Source organism: Pseudochaenichthys georgianus, chromosome 3, assembly GCF_902827115.2.
Source record: "Pseudochaenichthys georgianus chromosome 3, fPseGeo1.2, whole genome shotgun sequence".
Classification (NCBI taxonomy): domain Eukaryota; kingdom Metazoa; phylum Chordata; class Actinopteri; order Perciformes; family Channichthyidae; genus Pseudochaenichthys; species Pseudochaenichthys georgianus.
In genome coordinates this window covers 31,703,797-31,720,399 of record NC_047505.1, presented here as the reverse complement: position 1 = coordinate 31,720,399, position 16,603 = coordinate 31,703,797, and the positions used below count along the sequence as shown (strand labels likewise).

General features: G+C 45.4%; 1 protein-coding gene across 3 annotated transcripts in view; it reads left to right on the top strand.

Moving 5' to 3' along the window:
* gpc6a (glypican 6a) overlaps positions 1 to 16,603 on the top strand; it is a 219,991-nt gene that overhangs the window by 69,839 nt on the left and 133,549 nt on the right. The window lies entirely within an intron of this gene.

Genomic DNA, 16,603 nt, shown 5'->3' with positions numbered 1-16,603 from the left:
TCTGTGCAGTATGTGTTCTTGTCTGTCATTACTTTATATTTCCTTCATTCAACCAGGGTGGTAATTATTAATTAAATTCTTCTTTTGATTACTTCGGCTACCGTCTCCTTGATTATGTTGCCTTGACTCGACATTGAGCCTGCTAACAGTCAATGGTAACGTAATATGGGGGCTCGTGCCAAACTGATTTGAGCAGGAATTTGGTGGTGGCCGCTGAGCTTAGTCCACACTTTGAATTATGGTTGACAGTGTCGTATGTGTGGCCCATGTTTTATACCCTCTTGGTAAATATTTCTCCAATAAGGAGCGTTTTCATCCAGCTAGGGCAGCAAGACCATTTTCTATGGTTCCTTCCTTCGCCTGGTAGACATACCGTCTATGCTGGTCGGGGTAGTAGGAAGACCATGTCAGGCTCCTCCTAGGCCGGCGTATGTCAGCTAGTTAGTTATATAGGGGGTCTGATAGTGAGGGATGGAAACGTTTAAGGGATGGGCCTTAGGTTTTCTTCTTTTTTTGAACACACGACAGTTGTTAATCTCTTGCGAATAATTTTGAGTGTGGATGCTTCAGAAGGTCATACCGGTGCTCTTCTCTATTTAGTGGATAGCGGTAGGGGAGCGGTGGCCAGAGTTATTAAGAACAGACTGTGCAGACGTGTAGGGTGAAGCCGTTTTTTTTTTTTTTTTGTGTATATGTTAATTGGTTGGTCGTATATGCTGGTGGAAGCGGGGTTGGTTCTTTAGTTTCTTCCTCCCCCGGGCGACGGTACTAGGGCAGGTATGCCTGTGAAGGTATGTGATTTTGTGGCTAGGCCAACGGTCAACGTGTTGGGCTTGTGCACTGTTGCGAAGTCTGAGTTTTTACAACCCAACTCCTCACCGCGTGTTGTTTTGACGAGTCCTGCTTGAAATCATAACAGGGAAGGAATTAGAAGACACCAGGATACCAGTTAAACAATAATCCGTTTTAATTAAACAAAGTAGTAATAATGCAATACGATATAATATAATACATTACTATACAATTCAAAGAATCATATAAGCAACGTGTGGAGTACTCCCGCCCTTATTCACGCACTGCGGACATCCTGTCGTCTTGTCAGCGCATGAAGAGAGACCCAACAACCAGAAAAACATTTCCCTAGTGCAAAGAAGGGGTGGCGTTTCATTGGGGAGATACCAAAACGCTATCTCACAGGGAAATCAGCGCCTGGCAGCTTTGAAAGCCACAGGTGTTGGGAAGGCCTGCAGGAGGTACCTCCCCCTCCCCATTTGTAAAGCCTATCGATGGTTTAACCCAGAAAACATTATCAGGGATAATCTTTACACTCCAAACAGAAATCACCCTTAATTCTGCATCTTCCTTCTTCACAAATAGCTTAAAACACTCTTTTGTTAAACAGGTAAAAAGTCAAAGAAAAAACTATTGTGCTCATCTATTTCTAAGAAAAAGGGAACATTGTTTCAGAAATCTATAAAAAACCTCTCTATATTGGAGAGGAAAAATGTACCTTTTGTTCCTTCAACTATTAACACACAGGAATGTATAAACTCACACATATACTTATTCAAGATACATAGATTTCCTTAAAACCTGGCCTGCCAGAGATCTAAAACAGAATTTCCTCTCCCCACACTACTCACCCTGTGTTGCATACCTCGACATCCCCCACTGCAATAAAACTTATTTTACAGCCCTTTGTCTCTCGCCATTTTAGTCCTCACATTTATGAAAGGATAAAAACAGAGAAATCACTATAAAACACAAACACAGGTATTGCTTGAACAGTATTCACTTAACTGTTACTATTTGAAACTCAAAGGACCTCTTTTAGTGTCTGGAAATTGCAACAAGACTTTCTACCATTTCAAATGTAACACACTTCTTTGGTACAATATCTCACATCAATTTCCACAATTCCCTCTTTTGCACTCTTAAAAAAGAGTGCAACTTACACAAGGCACTTGAAACATAACTATTGTCGCTCCTCTCAACATTATATCTAGAGCCCTTTAAACATTTGGAAACAGTCCTGCATAGCAATTTCTTATGGCAGAATGAGAGGGAGACAAAAAAATGTCAAAAAACTGCGTCCTTGTCTGCTGAGTCTCCATACTCGTCCTCCGAGACACAGGCCAACAGTGTCAGGAGGGGGAGAAGCAGCTTTTCCCTCAATGGTGGAACGGATTAGTCTGACACATAATGAGCGGATGCACGGCACACAACAACACCCACAGGTTAGTCTTTGTCCATGGATATAACTCGAATGTTTTCATCAGACCCCTCTGAGGGCAGGATGGGCTGGTTACACGCAGCACATTTAGGCGCCAGGACCCTGTGGTAGTCTTTCAGACAGTAGATTTTATTCTCAGTGTCCACAGTGAAGGGCACTCCGTCCAGGCTCTCGTTGCAGATGACGCAGCGGAAACAACCGGAGCGGTAAGACTTCCCCAGGGCCTGCAGGCCTGCATGTCCATGATCAGATGTCCACCTGCGTTGCACTTGTCTGCAGACTGCTGGAACCCAGAGTACAGAAAGTCCTCTTCACAGAAAACCCTTCCTGCGTCATAGTAGAACGCCTTCCCTCTCAGCCTTCGACTACAGGCGCTGCAGGTGAAGCAGCTGTCATGGTAGAGGCTGCCCATAGCTTGGCAGGCCTGGCTGGCTCCATACACCGTCTTGTTGCACTTAACACACACACTCCTGTTTCAGCGGAGAGTGGAGTCCCCTGTGCCGTCCTGGCTTGCCGTGTCTTTGTCCCCTCTGATCTGCTGACGGCGGCTTCTGGGCTGCCTGCTAGAGAGATGTCTTCCTTCTCCTCCGGCTTGCTGATGGCGGCTTCCGAGTCGATGCTGAATAGATGTCCTTTCGATCTTCCTTCTCCGGTCCGATGATGATGCCTCCCGGGACGACTGCTGGATGGATGTCCTCCCGATCCTCCTTCCCCAATCCGCTGATGACAGCATCCGAGTCGACCTCCATGACGAGAGTCAGATCCGTCCTGATGTCATCTAGGGTCCTCGCAGGTGTTTTCCCCCGCCGCACACTGGCTCCAGTGGTACCAGTTGTCCCCCTTTCCTTGTAGGCGGACGGCATGGGATGTCCGCTGGGTCATTCGGTCGGGGCCGGAGAGCCTGGGGTTGACAGTCCGCCTCCTGCGTCTCGGGTCCCCCTTTTGGCGTCAACAACCTGTGTGGAGAAATCTGATACAAATCCCTCAAGCCTACGCTCCGGGCTCTGGGGCCCTCGGCTGTTTGACCCACCAGTGCGTGGCCACTTTGAGCCTGTTGGTGGGGTGTCTTAAAACAACAGACGTCTGTGCACAGGTTTTCTAAATTAATTGTGCAGCTTCAGAATCTTAATGCTTGGACTGTGCCCACTAAATAACAACCCCAACATCTTTAGGTAAACTAAATAACATATTTCAATAGCTCTGAATTTCTGACAAGCATCTGTGTTTATTTTTAAATGAAATCCCTGAGATCCCATTACAAATCTAAATATGATTTGAACTGCTAATGTTTCTGGTAAAGAAACACACTAATGTTATGGATTCAAAAACAACCAAAATCACAATACTAACAAAGTGAATGGCTTCCTGGTGATACTGCTTTTACCCGTCAGTTCTTAGATATTATCCCGCTGAAAAAATGAATACAGAATTCCAACAAACTGTCATCAAATGTCTTTCTATTATGAATTTAGATGAAATGTATATCCCCATAATGACCTAAACAATAAAGTTTATGGCTCTTACTTCTTTACCAGACTAGTTACATGATGTTGTTTGTTGAAACATTACTCACAGGTCAGCTTCTTCAGTATTCCATTCTGGACTTACATCTCTCCCAGCAGCCCCTTGGCCACTGATTCTTTATCTGTGTTACCTGCTATAATTCAATCAATATTAGAGACATGTCAACATTCATCAAACAGTGTGTTATCCCCAAATATGGAGCAGGTCAATTCTAAAACTGTCAATCAATGGTCAGATTGAACAATCGAGTTGGGGCAGCCGGTTCCTTTCAGTCCCTAAATAAAAAAAATGTACATTGTGAAGTTTACACTTCCCTTTTTTTACACATTATCTCATGTGTAAACAAAATCCTGCATGGGAAGAAAACCTTCAGGTCATAATGGATTATAAGACAATACTAAACATTTTTCCCAAATGTACATCCATCATTTCCACAGTAAACACTTGAGAGTGTTTCTCTCCATCATTCAGTCCTAAAATAAACAGAATCTTCAAATGTCATAGTTTGAGTTTCACATTCTGCAAACAGCCACCTCCTGTGGGAGTGAAACATCAAGCAGATTAGAAACGGTTTCCCCTTTTGTGCAATGTTAGGAAACCTCTCATTTCACACATTATTATCACACAAAAATAATGTGTTAGTCCAAAAACATGCTTGATTAGTCATTGTTTTAAATCATGCAGTTGCACTGATCAGGTGCACACATACACTCACTCACACTGTCAGGTTGTAAAGTCAGGTTTTGGTCAGGTACACCTCAGAGTCAGTCATTGAGAGTGCCTTCCCAAGTTACCCTGTCGGTCAGGGTCAAAGGTCAGTTGGTCTCAGTCTTTTTGGCCATGTGTCGTGCCCTGCAGAGATGTTCCAGCACAGGCCAGCATCCTCCGTCTATAAAAATCTGTATATATGGAGCGCCATCATTTATTAATTCACAATTACAACTATAATGTTCAAGATATCTCTGTTTTCCCAAATTCCCTGAAAAGTGTTAGCCAAAAAATGTCACTTCCTTATTGTACTACTACTGCAGTTCATTTACACCTAATCAATATTAGCACGTCTAATATATGTAATTCAGAAACTTGTGTACATCACTATTATCTTGTGTCAAAACATTATCAGGATCTGTAAAGCTCTGCTATGTATTCCATAACTCATTCTATTAATTTATCTTCAATTCTGGTGCACTTAAAGAACAATGTTACCCTCTTTAACAGTGCGTGGAACCCTGGGTGTCCTGAACATGTAACAATCACTCCTTCCTTTATCAAGGACCTAAAAACAGAAGTAATTTCATCAATGGTTTGTAGCTGAACTTAGGAATCATCCCTCATGGTAGGTATGTTTTTACTTTTTAACATCTCTAAATGTCAGTTAATTACCAACTAAATGAATGTCCATTAGGAGGTGGTGCCGCTAGTCCTCTAAACTCATAATCTGGTGCCGTGCGCTTCCTGTGAAGCTGCAAGTAAGATTTTAAAAACCACTGCAGGGTGGGTCGAGTGACCCCTCCTCCCTATTGGTCGTCAATAATATGCACCCTTCTAATGGGTGATTGAAGGCCCCACATTATTTCCCATTTCAGCATCAGCCCTCTTTACTCTAACATTACTTTTTAAATAGGAATATGTAGAAATGGAACAAATATTCAATCTTCAGAAAAGTTCTTAACCAATGTCTGTCTGGTGACTAGCCAACATATTTTAAAATGTCAGATGTATAAAAATAAGCCTAAATACTCCCTTACCATCAAAGTCCAAATCTAGACACAAGGTGAACAGTTTTGGTAACGGACAATTTAATCTAAAAACAAAACAAAATTGGACTTGTGTCCTTGTTTTTTGTTCTTCAAAATACATTAGCAAATACCCTGCGAAGTATTCACAACCTAACTAACCCTCCCTAGGATATGAAATCCATTAATCCCTTTACTCATAGTTAGTTTATATGTCTAAATTATTATGTGTGACCTAATAATCAGATGTCTTGTTTGTCAACCAAGAATATTAAACTTTAATCTTTTCAGTATTCCAGACCATCGTTTAAACAATCAGCCTCCCCTCTCAAACACTAATGTTATTGTTGTACACCACCCTCTGGAAAACTCTTGCACAGTTATGCTGTCAAATCATCGCATATTTTCCTCAGAGTCTGAACCGTCTGAGACCAGCCTGTCTCAAGATCTTGTCACAATGTGAACAGTCAGTAATGCGTTGTCCTCTGCAGCTGTAGTCAATAGGATCAATGAAACTCTTGCACTGGGATGTCCTGAGGGGGAAGGCACCTGTGCATCAATGTGCTACAATCCGCAGACTCACGATGTCCTCTGCACAGCAGGAATCCCCAAAAACTGCTGTTCCTCTTCCCACCACTGTTGCCTTGGCAACGAGGTACACGCAAAATGTCAAACCCTCCTCAGATGCGTTCTTTGCACAGTTCTTCTGTTTCTGTAGTGAGCAACTCTTCACCAACACACTGATTCAGAGTACAACCCAAAGGTGGCGCACAACTTTCCAGTGCCGCTGTAAATCACAATAAATCAGCAACTGGAGATAAACTCAATTTAAATCTCTCCCCCAAAGGGTTACAAAATAAAACGGCTGAGTGTCTATATGGTCAGGAATGCTGAAACATGTGAATGTTAAAACAAATCAATGGCAGTAGTCTACCCAGATTCTTTACTCCATTAAAAGTAGTAAAACCACATTGTAAAATCTCTTTTGTCTAGTTGAAGTCCTGCTTACTTCATCTTTAAAATCTTCTTTAATTTGAAACCAAAAAAGGTCTTTAATGGTATCAATTGTGGACTTCCTTAATATGAATTGTAAATGCAACATATGTTCTCTTTAGAACACAGATATGACAGTAGCTGCTGAAACTGGTTAATAGCAGTTTTCTGTCAACCTAGTTAAGCATGTTGTTGTTATATCTAGTAAATATATTTTTATTTCATGTTTACTCACAAAACAATATGACATTATTTAGAAACAAGTTTTACTCTCTCTGAACTCTTCAAAACATCTACTTGTCTTTCTCTTTTACTCCCTGTGCCCTGCAGCTGCCGGCTCAAGTTTCCTCTCATCAATCACCGGTGTGTTTGTGCAACACCTCTGTCATGCGTAACCATTTAACCTGCTTCATATACTCAGCAAACAGTATTATTACTTTCCCTCAACGTTACTGTATGCAATAAATGCCTTCGAAATATAAGTAAACTTCTCAGTAAATGACAAATACCACGAAATTCACAATGCAATGTTTCTTATTTATTTAAATATCTACGACACATTGATCTATTAATCTTCAATGTTATTCCCTCCTTTTTCAGAGGAAAGCTGTGAAGTGGGGGCTTTCTCAAACCCACGCCTCCAGCCAGCTTGACTTCGCAATTCTTTATCTGACTTTCCTCCCTTATCTTATTAGTAGTTATTCACATAAAAGTATTCCCCGTACAGTCTATCGAGCTTTTTTGGTGCGATGTTTATTTCAACAGATAATGCGACCTTAGAATGCGCTTCGACACGGCTTTTCAGCTATGTGACATCCTCATGGAGCCGAAACCCAGGTCAACAGAATCCTTTATCGTCACGTTTAGCTTCTTAGATTAATAACCCCACAGAACAAGAGAACGAGATTCCGTTCGTTTCAAAATGACTTTTTGAAATTTGCGTATCTCCTCTTGGAATTATTACATATAATACACTCCAGCGTCCTATGAGGCTGAAGAAGTATTATTCAGTTTCGCCCTGGATGGATATCATTTCTTATGAAACCCAGTGGACTTCCCCGACTGAAATTGCCGACTTGATTTCTGTAAAAACCAACGGGGCCCTGCACCATTTTCTTACATTTCTCGTCGCTTCACGTGTAGCATATCCCCTAGGTCCTTAACCTTTGCTTTATCATCATGAGTAGTCCATAGTTACCTACTTTATTCTATATGTATTGCATAATTATATTACATTTATAGTCCGTCGTTACCTATCTATGCTAATGTATGCATTACACTATCTTATAAGATCAGTAGTCCGTCGTTACCTACCTATACTAATATATGCATTGCATTATTTTATCATAAAGTCTACGACACTGAGAAATATTCCTGACAACTCTAAAAAATTTGAATATATCCAAATCACAGATTTCGAGTGTAACGGGTATCCGTGCTTACCTGTGTTTTTGTATAGAGCTCTGTTTTTAGTTGTCAGAAGTATTTCGAGGTGCCCCCCTGGACTGCTTCGTCCGCTGGCTCCTGATGTGACTCCCTGTGAACTCCCACTCGCTAACGTCGGGGTCACCACTTGTTTGCGAGGTCTGAGTTTTTACAACCCAACTCCTCACCGCGTGTTGTTTTGACCGAGTCCTGCTTGAAATCATAACAGGGAAGGAATTAGAAGACACCAGGATACCAGTTAAACAATAGTCCGTTTTAATTAAACAAAGTAGTAATAATGCAATACGATATAATATAATACATTACTATACAATTCAAAGAATCATATAAGCAACGTGTGGAGTACTCCCACCCTTATTCACGCACTGCGGACATCCTGTCGTCTTGTCAGCGCATGAAGAGAGACCCAACAACCAGAAAAACATTTCCCTAGTGCAAAGAAGGGGTAGCGTTTCATTGGGGAGATACCAAAATGCTATCTCACAGGGAAATCAGCGCCTGGCAGCTTTGAAAGCCACAGGTGTTGGGAAGGCCTGCAGGAGGTACCTCCCCCTCCCCATTTGTACAGCCTATCGATGGTTTAACCCAGAAAACATTATCAGGGATAATCTTTACACTCCAAACAGAAATCATCCTTAATTCTGCATCTTCCTTCTTCACAAATAGCTTAAAACACTCTTTTGTTAAACAGGTAAAAAGTCAAAGAAAAAACTATTGTGCTCATCTATTTCTAAGAAAAAGGGAACATTGTTTCAGAAATCTATAAAAAACCTCTCTATATTGGAGAGGAAAAATGTACCTTTTGTTCCTTCAACTATTAACACACAGGAATGTATAAACTCACACATATACTTATTCAAGATACATAGATTTCCTTAAAACCTGGCCTGCCAGAGATCTCAAACAGAATTTCCTCTCCCCACACCACTCACCCTGTGTTGCATACCTCGACATCCCCCACTGCAATAAAACTTATTTTACAGCCCTTTGTCTCTCGCCATTTTAGTCCTCACATTTATGAAAGGATAAAAACAGAGAAATCACTATAAAACACAAACACAGGTATTGCTTGAACAGTATTTACTTAACTGCTACTATTTGAAACTCAAAGGACCTCTTTTAGTGTCTGGAAATTGCAACAAGACTTTCTACCATTTCAAATGTAACACACTTCTTTGGTACAATATCTCACATCAATTTCCACAGCACTAAGGAGGAATTATCGGAGATAGCAGAGCATTACGGTGTCAGGCTTGCCCCGAGCATGAAAAAGCAGCAGCAGCGGTTAGCGCTGGTGGAGGCTTTGACCGCCAAGGAGGTTATGGAGTCTGTGGGCAAACCTGAGGAGGAGGAGGTAGTCACATGTGACCCGGTTTCGGACAACCAGGTTTTGCTGAGGAAGATGGAACTAGAGTTTAAATTCGAGCAGCTGAGACATGCAGAGCGGTTATGCGCCCGGGAAGTGGAGGAGGCAGAACGTGGGCGCGTACATGAGCTTGAGCTTAGAAGGCTTGGGGTAGAGGCGCGGGCAGTGCATCTTGAAGCTAGGTTCGATGCTACTAGGCACCTACGTCTGGTCCCGCAATTTTCAGAGAAGGATGTTGACAAATATTTTTCTATGTTCGAAAATATAGCCACAACTCTGAAATGGCCTAATGACCAGTGGACATTACTTCTCCAGAGCGCACTCACCGGGAAAGCACAACACGTTTACGCGTCACTTTGCCCAAACACCCAGGATTACGCCGTGGTGAAGGCTGCTATCCTTAGGGCTTACGAGCTTGTGCCGGAGGCGTATAGGCAGAGGTTTCACGCTCTTAGAAAGAACAATGTGCAGACCTACGTGGAGTTTGCTTACGAGAAGGAGCTGTTGTTTGATCGTTGGTGCGCGTCGGAGAAGGTGGACACTTTGGTTAAGATGCGGGAACTCGTGCTTCTTGAGGAGTTTAAGTCCTATTGTTTGCCCGATAATGTGGCGATGTACATTAATGAACATAAGGTGACTGAGTGCTCGGTGGCTGCGAGCCTTGCGGATGAGTTCGTGTTGACGCACAAAGTGCTCTTTGACAGACCTAATTATCCCGTGCGCAGGGTGGAGAGTAGACCGAGGTGGGGCTTGGGTGACAGGCCTGTGGCCTCTGGCGGTGGCAGTGTGGGCGAGGTTGCTGAGCGGGGAATGAGGGGAGAAATGCGTGAGTGTTTCCACTGTGGTAAAAAAGGCCACATAAAGGAGAACTGTTTTGCCCTTACCCGTCCCAGTAAACAAATATCGTTGGTAATGACACCCACACCCACACACACATCTCTGAGTAGGGATGCCCAAAGGGGTGAGGATATGAAAGCTTACTTACCGTTCATCAGTGAGGGGTTTGTATCCTTGTCCGGCGAAGGGGTGAAGGTTCCTGTGACCATATTAAGGGATACGGCTGCGTCCCAGTTATTTATTCGGAGAGATGTGCTGCTTTTTGACAGTGGTTCAGAGGTGGATGCTGGGATAACTGTCAGGTCTTTTGGGATGCATGTCATGGAAGTTCCGCTTCACACTATCCATCTTACATCTGAGTTGGTGTCGGGCCAGTGGTAATTGGGGTGGAAAATTGTTTTCCTGTCGAGGGCGTATCATTAATCCTCGGGAATGATCTGGCAGGGGGTAGGGTCCTCGTGAAGGCAGATGTGACTTGTGTGCCAGCAGAGTCGGGGGCGGTGGACGTCCTGGCGGATGCGTATCCGAGGGTGTTCTCCTCATGTACAGTCACGCGGGCCATGGTTATTAAGGCTCTGGCCGAGGAAAAGGACGACGTGGACTTGTTTGATACCATCATAGCGACTGTTAACGGGGTGCCTGAGTGTCGTGACCCACTTATGGATAATCCCCATGGTGCAGTACCACGGGAGCCTGAGGTGGAGGGGGCGCTCCCGGGGCAACCCGACTTGTGGTCATCGTCTCAGCTTGTTCCTGAAATTGCCCCTCTTGAAGGTGATGCTGTTCTTCCATCTATTCCAGCCGGTCTCAGCCCTTTACTGCCCTCTACTTCCTTGTGTGAGTCTGCCAGTAGCGCGGCTGGGTTTTCTTTTGCTCGCGAGGAGCTTATCGCGGAACAGGGTAGAGATCCAAGCCTGTCAGGCCTTTTTGAGAACACTGTGGGAGTGGGAGAGAGTGAGGTTTCTAAAAGTTGCTATATCCAGAGGGACGGGATATTGCTGCGTAAATGGTCTCCTAGCCTCGACGCGTCAGCGGAGAATGATTGGAATGTGGTGACGCAGGTTGTGGTTCCGTTTAGATACCGTCACGATATTCTGTGTTTGGCTCACGATCACAGGCTCGCAGGACATCTGGGGGTCAATAAGACATATGATAGTGTGCTGCGTACATTTTTTTGGCCAGGGATGAAACGGGATGTGGTGCAGCACTGCAGGGGGTGTTCAACGTGTCAGGTGGTGGGTAAACCTAACGGGGTCATTCCACCGGCGCCACTCTACCCTATCCCGGCAGTGGGGGAACCTTTTGAGAGGGTTATCATTGATTGTGTGGGTGCACTCCCTAGAACCAAGGCAGGTAATAGCTTTCTTTTGACCATTATGTGTGCCAACACACGGTTTCCGGAAGCGATTCCACTGAAACGGATAACGGTCAAAACAGTGTCACAGGCCTTGGTGAGGTTTTTCTCCGTTTTTGGTTTGCCTCGCGTGGTACAGTCCGACCAAGGTACGAATTTTTTATCCCGCATCATCTCGCAGGTTTTAAAGCAGCTGGATATATCGCATAGTTTCTCTAGCCCATATCACCCACAATCCCAGGGGGCTTTGGAAAGGTTCCACTCCACGCTAAAAACAATGCTTTGGGCGTTCTGTCGTGACACGAAGGACGACTGGGATGAAGGGGTTCATTTAATGTTGTTTGCCGCAAGGGAGGTGGTGCAGGAATCTTTGGGATTCAGTCCTGCAGAGCTGGTATTTGCGCATTCGGTTAGGGGGCCGCTTAAGCTGTTGAGGGAGAAGTGGTTGGGGGAGAGCGAGCCGAAGAACCTGTTAGACTATGTCTGTGGCTTTAGGGAGAAGCTGAAGAGGGCATGTGAACTAGCGAGGACAAATCTGAGTGACACACAGGGGAGGATGAAGGGCTGGTATGACAGGAAGGCTCGGGATAGAACGTTTGTGCCAGGGGAGAGGGTTTTAGTGTTGTTGCCTGTCCCAGGCTCCAGCTTACAAGCACGGTTTAGTGGGCCATACCTGGTTAGAGAGAAAGTAGGGGATTTGGACTACCTGATCGAGACACCGGATCGTGGGCGGAAGACTCGCTTGTGTCATGTTAATATGATTAAGCCATATTATGTGAGGGAGCCTCTGGTGAATCCTATTGACAGTATTGTTGTTCCCTCTGCGAGTGTGTCCACTGTGCCGGTGTCAGTTTGTATGTTGGCCCCATCTAGCGTTGATGAGAGTAATGGCAGTCTTTGTTTTTCAGAGGGGGTTGGAGAACTGGAAGATGACGTCATTATTCCGTCCAAGGCGGTCGTGGATGGACGGTTGACAAACACTGAGTCCGTGATTAGGCCTGATAGTTTTCCATTGCCCAGAATGGAGGACTGTGTCGACAGGGTGGGGGGGTGCTAGTTATCCATGAGGTGGTGTGGGGTTATGGCCGTCCATACCGGTGCTGTTAGTACAATTTGTATTTTTTATTGTGCTGACAGTATTATTGTTTCTTGTTTCCTTCTTCTGTTTATGTTCATTCCCCCATTTCGCCTTGGGGTTATGGACATAAAGTTGGGTGTGGGGGTGTTATGTGCCCTGATCAGGCGCTCCTAGTGTGATGTGTCATGTCTAGCTGTAGTTTCCTGTTATGGTTTTGTAGTCCTTATCGTTTCCCCTCCAGGTGTACCCATTTGTAATTAACCCAGGTGTGTCTTGTCTCGTCATTACCTCATGTATAAGGATTCTGTTTTCCCCTTTGTCTGTGGCTGATCCTGTCTGTGCAGTATGTGTTCTTGTCTGTCATTACTTTATATTTCCTTCATTCAACCAGGGTGGTAATTATTAATTAAATTCTTCTTTTGATTACTTCGGCTACCGTCTCCTTGATTATGTTGCCTTGACTCGACATTGAGCCTGCTAACAGTCAATGGTAACGTAATAGAAGGAAAAAACGATGAAACAACACAGATTTCAGTTTTCTGAGCCCCTACTCTCCCCCTAACTGACGGCAACAAAAGTCCTACATTATTCAATTAAAATAAAGAAGTACAAACAATAAGTGTGGCTTGATATTGAGTAAGAAAAAGGTTGATAAACGCTGTGAGAATGGATCTGCGGGTAGCATTCGCTCGCGATCTCAAGTCGTCTACAACATACGTTTAGGGAGCTATATAGAAGCCTATGGACATCCCGGAAAGTTGAAAATGTACGCTAAGGACCGCCCCCTTGCGTTGGAAAAAGCCGACACAGGGGACTTGACATAACGTCAACATAGGCCGACCTGGGAGTGAGGATGTGTTGCTGCAGTCGTGTTAAGTTAAAGAAAACGCAACATTTCCTGTTCTCATTCATAACACTCCGTTCGATGTCTCACTATGGGATGCGCCTCATCGCGGAGCAAACAGAAGCATCAATCTCATTACGCCAATCCTGATTGGCTGGTGATCTTGACGTCAGCGTCAGGGGAAATCACCCCCTATAAGTAGCTTGCGCCACAACGCATGCGTCATTCAAACACCTCTTCTCGCTTCAGAGCACATCTCACAGTAGCCGGGCAAGCTTCACTGTCCACAGACTGAACCCAAAATACCATTTCGGTCGACGGGCGCTAGCCGGCTAATCCACACGTTGATTGATTCCTCTGTCATAAAACATTTGCCGCTGACGCATCCAGGCTTCAGGCCGAGGGCGCAGCTCAAAAAAATGAAAAGAAATCAATAAAACCAATAAACAGCCCGCCAATTCTTCCCCTTTTGAGAGCAGCTACGGCATCTCTCAAAAGGCCGTAAGCGTGGCATCTCAGCTGGCTCTAAGGAGCATACAGCAGGAGATACTCACGACATCTGCCTGGGCTTCTCAAAACAGTTACACTTTTTCTGTTTTCACAAGCCCAGAGAGAGTCAACCCACATTCTGGAGAGAGAGGTTCTCTCTCTCCTAGAAAGAAGGGTTTTATCTATAATGCCCGCCGAGCAGAGTCAGATTACGCAGACAAATGTCCTCGTAAAGCACCCGCTCAACATGGGTCTCATAATAAAACTATACCCCGCACGCCACGAAGTGCGGAGAGTATTGGTTATTATGTAATGCGTAGTGGCACTACACCCGACTTTTCTAGTGCGGGACGCGCTTACGGGTGCTGTCCTTTCACGGAAGGTGGTCACCACGGACGCACGTCAGACAGGCTGATAGGGTATTTGCGAAGGTCACCCGGTGAGAGGTCTCTAGAGCAGAGACCTCCAGCGGGCGCAAGTAAATCACCCGTAGCTCTTAGCGGTGTTCCCCACCCTAAAACGCTTCCTGCCTTCTCTCAGAGGACACCATGCCCTCGTGAGGACAGACAACACGATATCGTATATGAACCGTAGGGGAGGTTGCGTTGTCTCCAGTCACACACACTGGCACACAAACTGATCCCTTGGAGCGGCAGACGTCTCCTCTCTCTGAGAGCGACACAGGTACCGGGAGTGATGCACCTCGGGACAGAACTACTGTCCAGAGGTGCACCACTCTATGCAGACTGGACTCCACATCCAAGGATCGTGAGTCCGCTGTGGGTGCGTTACGGCGGAGCCGCGTTAAATCTGTTCGCATAAAGAAAAAATGCTCAATGACAGCTGTTCTCTTTAATGCACGATTTAAACGCATTGTTAGGCGGGGACGCACTCGTACACGATTGACCTCCGGGTCCTCTGTGCGCGTTCCCACCCCTGGCTCTGTTACCCCCAACTCTGACCAGAGTGAAGGAGCAATGCCACACACTTACTCTGATGTTTCCGCCCTAGCCCGCAACGTACGGGCTGGCGGAGAAATATCAGCTGTTGTGCGGGCAGCCATGGCAGCCCCCACCACGCAGGGACAGATTGTCTCAGGCGGGAGGGCGATCCTTCACCCACGCCCAGAGCGCGGGGCACTATGGGCCTGACCCGTGAGTGGTACAATCTGAATACAGTGGGACTCCCTCAGAAGGTGATAAACACTATTCAGAGTGCGAGAGCTTCCTCCACCAGGTCTCTTTACAACTGTAAGTGGAGGGTGTTTGAGGAGTGGTGCCTTCAAGAAGGACACATCTCTTTTCAATGTCCTGTCGGGGTGATTTTATCATTCCTACAGGACTTGATCGATAAACACAGAGCTTTCTCCACGATCAAGGTGTACCTGACTGCTATTGCTGCATGCCATGTGGGCTTTGAGGGTAAGACGGCTAGCCAACACCCTTTGGTTTGCCGTTTTATGAAGGGAGCTCGCAGGCTCCTCCCTGTCTCCAGGTCACTGGTGCCCTTATGGGACCTGGCAGTGGTTTTGAATGGGCTCAGAATGACCCCATTTGAACCCCTGGAAGGAGCTGACATGAAACATCTGTCACTCAAGACAGTGCTGTTACTGGCCCTGGCATCAGCCAAGCGGGTCAGCGATATTCATGCACTGTCTGTACATTCCTCATGCACTCAGTTTGCCCCAGGGCAAACGAGAGTGTTGTTGAAGCCCAACCCTGCCTTTACACCAAAGGTGGTTGGTTCGTGTACCCCAATTGACATTGAAGCATTTCCTCCGCCGCTGGTTTCCTCCGGGGAGCAGCAGCAGGATCTGTTGTGTCCAGTCCGGGCTTTACACACATATATGGACAGATCAAAGGAGCTTCGTCTTAATGACCAACTCTTCGTGTCCTGGGCTAACCCTCACAAGGGCAAGCCTGTCACTAAGCAACGGCTCTCCCACTGGATTGTGGAGGCAATTGCTTTGGCCTATACGAGTCAGAATTTGAAAGCACCTTCGGGTCTGCGGGCTCACTTGACTCGGGGCCTGGCTACATCCTGGGCTTTGTTCAAGGGTGTTTCCATCCAAGACATCTGTGCATCTTTATGCTCACTTTTGTCCGCTTTTACAGGCTAGACGTCTCCGCTCCAAGCGTGGCCCGAGCAGTGCTGGGCACCTTGTTGAGTCGGGACTCTACCTGTTAAATTCTGGTTGATCGGTGATTTTCGAGATAAGCTCGTCTGGCAATACGGGAGCTACAATATCCCATAGTGAGACATCGAACGGAGTGTTATGAATGAGAACTATAGGTTACTTACGTAACCCCAGGCCTGAGAGTAACATGAAGTGAGATGTCTCACCAGATGGCCCTTCTTGCTATGGTGAAGCGAGAAGAGGTGCTTATTTTGAATGACGCATGCGTTGTGGCGCAAGCTACTTATAGGGGGTGATTTCCCCTGACGTTGACGTCAAGATCACCAGCCAATCACGATTTCCGTAATGAGATTGATGCTTCTGTTTGCTCCGCAATGAGGCGCATCCCATAGTGAGACATCTCACTTCATGTTACTCTGAGTACTGGGGTTACGTAAGTAACCTATAGATTTTGCAGCTTCATAAAAGAAGCTTTTAAGATAACAAATTAACAGGGAACTTTAATTGTGGAGAATTTATTGGACATCAAAAGTGCTTTTTTTTACCTCTGTAAAGCCAATCCTTGA